Below are 6,000 nucleotides of genomic sequence, written 5' to 3'. Positions count from 1 at the left end.
GTCAAGTCCAGGCACTGAAAAAATAGACATGCTGGTCAAACACACACACAGCACAGTCTTACTCAAAGGCAATCTTACCCAGCTGTTCAGACCCTTTCAGACCCAGCCATTATGGATTTATTTTTTAAAACTGTCCCTTTGGTTTGTAATTTAAGTTTTTAATCTGTTGATTTTATTTATATGTATATTTTTCAAAAACTTGTTTTTTAACTTTGACTTTTACTGATAGTTTTAATGTATGTTTTACCTATTTTTGCAAACTGCTTAGAGGTTCAGTTTACAATGAAGCAGTGTACAAATCCTGTTAGTTAATTAAGCAATTAATTAAATGCATTGATTTAAATCTATACAGCTGCCCCAAATCACAGCTGGAATCCCTTGGAGTTAAGTCTTGACGGGAAGCTGGAAACCAGATCCCAGAATTTAGAAGTATTTCACAGAATAAGTGGCAGTAAACAGACCAGCTTACATCCTTTTAGCACCTGTTCCATTTGACTGCTGGAGAGAGGGTGTGTGTGTGTGATCTAGTATGGCTAGGAGCAACTGTCCTCATCTCCCAGAGTTGGCTTCCTTGGTGTCCATTCTTCCTGAATAATAATAATAATAATAATAATAATAATAATAATAATAATTGTACCCTGCCCATCTGGCTGGGTTTCCCCAGCCACTCTGGGCGGCTTCCAACAAAGATTAAAAATACATTAAAATGTCACACGTTAAAAACTTCCCTGAACAGGGCTGCCTTCAGATGTCTCCTAAAAGTCTGGTAGTTGTTTTTTCCTTTGACATCTGATGGGAGGGCGTTCCACAAGGTGGGCGCCACTACTGAGAAGGCCCTCTGCCTGGTTCCCTGTAGCTTTGCTCCTCGCAGTGAGGGAACTGCCAGAAGGCCCTCGGTGCTGGACTTCAGTGTCCAGGCAGAACGATGGGGCTGGAGACGCTCCTTCAGGTATACTGGGCCAAGGCTGTTTAGGGCTTTAAATGTCAACACCAACACTTTGAATTGTGCTCGGAAACGTCCTGGGAGCCAATGTAGGTATTTCAAGACTGGTGTTATGTGGTCTCAGCGGCTGCCCCCAGTCACCAGTCTAGCTGCCGTATTCTGGATTAATTGTAGTTTCCAGGTCACCTTCAAAGGTACAGCGCATTGCAGTTGTCCAAGTGGGAGATAACTAGAGCATGCACCACTCTGGCGAGACAGTCTGTGGGCAGGTAGGGTCTCAGCATTTATCTAACTTCATGAAGAATGGATGCCCGAATTTATTTGCTTTCCTGTTTCCTCCCTATCCCTATGTGTTAAGTTGTGGGTGAACATATCAGACGACACAACGATTCTTCAAACAGCTCTTGTTTATTCACAGGACAGAACAGAACTGAACTGAAGGCTTCAGCCAGCCTGCTTATATAGAGATCCACTGGAACGCAACAGTAACCATTTTCTGTAACTATCCAATCACTGACCGTCACTTTCAATCCCTTATTTGCATATGTGGACCTGACTGAAAACTATCTACAGTATCCCCCTGCTGGCCCAGGGTGAGAACTTCAGTACATAACACCATGCATCTGAACATTGCAATGGATTCTCAGGGAAACTTCCTCAACCTTCATCCTCACACAGCACATCCACATGTGTCTCTGCTTGGACCTGCATGGATCCTCCCATCTTTCATCCTTTGTAATGGTCCACTCATTCTCCAGCTGCCTTTCTCTGTGCTCCTCATCCTCTTTCCCTGATGGGGTGAAACGTCTTGCATCAGTCCTCATTTAAGAGCCAAGGTGTACCCATGAAACATTTTGTGTGCTCCCTGCCCCACCCCGCAATGCGGTATGTGATAGGACTTTGTGATTCCCCTAAAATCACTCTGCGTCACTGTTGTGTAATGCTTGCTGCAAAAACCAGCTCGGCTCAGCTGGAATGTCCAGTAAGGATTGTTTTTTTTCTTTTTGGCCCCAACTCAGGTTAATACATCTCCTTGAAAGACCTGTTCAGCCCCAGGTAGATTTACCTCCCAGGCCTTTATGTGCCAGTTGAACAAAGGAGCCTTACAGCAGGCAAGGCCTGAGGGCAAAAACACAGTGAAATTTAAAGTAGGCAGAAGGCCGAAGCTTTTGGTTGCTGCCAGCAAAGGTCATGTGTTGGGAGCTGAGGAACAAAGATAATCCGGAAGAAGGAACGTATCATCACCCAATATGCCCCCGTATCTATTCATACCTGGAATGCTAAAATGAGGGCAAACCATCTAATATCCAAAAGCATCAGGAAAAGATGACTGGAAATATATTCCATCCGCCCAAAATGTGTGGAAACGCTTGGGTCTGTCTCACTATATTTCCCTCGCATACAAAAGGTCTTTTATGTTAAAAGCTTGGACTGGAAAGTTTACTAGAATTGCCCAGCAAAACAGTATTTTGCTATGTACACAGAGGTGACTCATTTCTTAGAACAGGGATTTCAGAATCCTTCCCAAATCAATTAATTCGCCAAGGAACTCCTGCCACAGAAATTCTCCCACGTTGCAGAGGATTCTGGGAACATTTTATGGCACACTCATCATTCGTGTGGGGCAATTTTCCAGGGAGAGTCCCTGAATTGCAAGAGCTATCCTGGCTTTTGATTTGATCACGGAATGCCTCAGTTTCCCTCGCCGGTGCTGCTTCTGCCGAGTTCAGGGAGGAGGAGGAGGTTTGTCATGAGTGACAGTGGCTGCGGCGGTTGCTGCAAGGGAACATCCTGTTGCCTCTCCATGGGCTTTCCATGGCTGCCACTGCTGGCCTCCTCCCTTGGGCAGCTTGTAGCAGCTGCTGGAGAGCGGGCAAGGAGCAGGAGAAGAAGCTGCAGCCGCTGAGGTCCAGCCCTGTGTGATGTGCCAGCTCTGAGGGGCAAAAGAACAACAAACCTCTGGTTACGTGAAACATTCAATAAGCACACAAGACGTAACTGGCAGTACGTTTGAAAAAATAATATATACTATTCACTGTATTGAATTGTAGATTTCAACAAAAGTAGCTCATAAAGTTCAATGAAAAAAGTAGAAGACCCAGTGGATCAGTTCATTCCCAGTGGTTCAGTTTGTGCATAAGGTCCATATTTGTCTATTCCACCTGTCTGTTCACAGAGTCTAACAATCCACACAAAAGTTGTTGCAGTTCCACAGAATCCTTTCACAGAGTCTAAGACAAGGATTTCCGGAATATTAGCCATGTTTCGCCGTCCTAGGCTTCATCAGTAGTACAAACTCTAGGTAATGCAAAAAAATACAATATCGTAATCTCACACATTTTTACAGCAAAATTAATATAAAAACCGTCAACAACCATACATATCATATATTATATCACAGGACAGGGGATCTTATAGCATAGTAGTAGCTGCTCTAAGCAGCAACTTTTACAGAGTGGAGTTACGGTATATGGACAAGCACAAAACTGATTCGAGTAACTGGTGTTGGCAATCAACAGGGTCTTCTACTGTTTTCGTTGAACTTTATGAGCTACTTTTGTTAAAATCTACAATTCAATACAATGAATAGTATATATTATTTTTTCAAACGTACAGCAGGTTATAGCTCTGAGGGGCAGGCAGAGGGCAGAAAGGGGGCGTAACGTGGAGCGCAAGGAGTCTCAGTTTTTATTTCTTTTTATGTTTTGTGTGTCCCTGTGCCCCCTTTCTAAAATTTATTTATTGGTGTATGTTTTTCTTTTTGTAGAATGAAATAAAATTGGGATTAAGGGGTTTTCCCAGAATGGTGAAGGGTGTGTGTATTGTGCCCTGTCGTCCATAGTCAGAAATGTTACAGTACATGGTGTATGTTATGCTAATATAAAGCAGTAAAAGCATAAATATGTATTCCGTGTTTAGAATTAGTTGATATATTAATACAGATTAAAATTAAATTGAATACCAAGTGCCAGTACTCATCTAGGGTTAAACTACTAATTGGGATATTCTGTTCCAAACAGAGCAGGTGATGACTCTGTTTCACGTTATCTGACCTAACTATTTTTGCATTACATAAACACAACCTCTTTCGTGGGTAGTAACTATACTTCATTCTGCTACGTGATAGGTAGCCTACAGCAGTGTGCTTTTTTGGTTTCGTTGCTTTTTTCTTTTTGCGTGTTCAGACCCAGAACCCCCCCCTCTAAATAAATTCACACTTGACTCAAATTTTGGTTTTGGTTTTTGGCAGAATTTAGGCCACAACTTTATTGATTACAGAAAGTGACTGGTTGCATAGGCTCTGGTTCGACTAGCTCCCTGCCATGCAGGTAGCGCTGACGCAGGGCTCCAGCATAGGTCAGCCAAGGGTGAACACCTGGATAAGCGGAAAGCCGGGAACGGGCTAACTCCGCCACCCAAATGTCCCCCTGGACTCAGGCACGGGCACAACCCCCTCTCAGGGGTTGACCAAACCATCGAGTCCCTGCATTCTTTTAACAGAATACCCTTCACATAGGGATGGCGAGAGCGTTCTCCCATCCCTATCACCTGAACCAGAGCCTATCAGCAACCTTACAAGTTTTGACCATTTGCTACGCGGCAGGCGAAACCCAAATGGCAACAGCCAATCAGCCAAATGGGGAAAATTCCTGCCATGCCCCTGTCCCAACAAAAGACAACACATGATGGCATAGCAAGGTCTAGTGCAAAGCCCTAAAAATAGGGAGAGGTAGGCGGGTGTTCCGAATGCACGTGTCGAAAGAGGATGCTCTAGATCACGTGCATGGGCATAAATAGGTCCCTCGAACCGTTTGGACTGCGTCCCATTGTCCAGATTGCACCCAGCTTTGAGGGACCTACCAATCGGGTGTTGTGGCTGACCAATCATACCCACCGACAACACATGGTGTCGGCTTTCCAGGTCTCACCACAATACATGCCCTCTTTAAGGGGGGACCTGATTTGGCAAAGAATGAGTTGCTGGTACTGAGTTCCAAGAGTTCTTGGGAAAGAGGTATTGATGGTTAAACCACTCTGGGAATTGCTGCTCTGTGAGAGGAATAGGGGTTTCCTAACAAGTCTCAGCACCCTTAAAAAGGTAAAGGTAAAGGGACCTCTGACCATTAGGTCCAGTTGTGACCGACTCTGGGGTTGTGGCACTCATCTCGCTTTACTGCCCGAGGGAGCCGGCGTACAGCTTCTGGGTCATGTGGCCAGCATGACTAAGCCGCTTCTGGAGAACCAGAGCAGGGCACGGAAACGCCGTTTACCTTCCCACTTGAGTGGTACCTATTTATCTACTTGCACTTTGACGTGCTTTCGAACTCCTAGGTGGGCAGGAGCTGGGACTGAACAACGGGAGCTCACCCCATAGCGGGGATTCCAACCACTGACCTTCTGATTGGCAAGTCCTAGGCTCTGCTTAGCAAACTACAATTCCCAGGGTTCTTTCAAAGAAGCTGTTTAAAGTGGTATGATACTGCTTAATTGTATAGAGCAGATGGAGTGCAAGTTATCTAATGCCCAATAACCAATTTAGATTAAAGCAATTTCAGTATTGTACATAGGCTTCCTTTTTTGTGTGTCTTGGATATGTGTTGCTATGAGGCAAAAACAACACCAGAGATAAGTGTTTGTTCACATATCAGGTTGCCTGAGAGGGAGTGAAGGGAACAGGTTAGCCTGAACCATGAAAATAACACATGAGGAAGCAGCGATTTCACAATTTTTATCAGAGCTTGATGTCATTAGGCAGCGTGATGCGATTGAAAGGCAAAAGCACTCTCCGCACGTTAACACAATCGATTCATTCAAAACGCGGATGTTTGGGTCCCCTTTAAAGTAAACATAACACAAAGAGGTGATAGAAGCTGTGCTATCAAAACTAAGTGCAGGCTACACAGTAGTGTGGTCTCTGAAAGGATTAAGCTGCCACAATTGTGTATTAGTTTTGGAGAGGTTTGCCCTGATGGGAACATATTTTTACCCCCTTTGCCTTTCATCACTCACAAGAATTGTTTGGACTGTTCTTTGTTACGAAGGCTGGGATTAGACAT

This window comes from Podarcis muralis, chromosome 2, assembly GCF_964188315.1.
Source record: "Podarcis muralis chromosome 2, rPodMur119.hap1.1, whole genome shotgun sequence".
NCBI lineage: Eukaryota > Metazoa > Chordata > Lepidosauria > Squamata > Lacertidae > Podarcis > Podarcis muralis.
The sequence above is the reverse complement of the archived record's forward strand: the minus strand, read 5'-3'. Positions refer to the sequence as shown.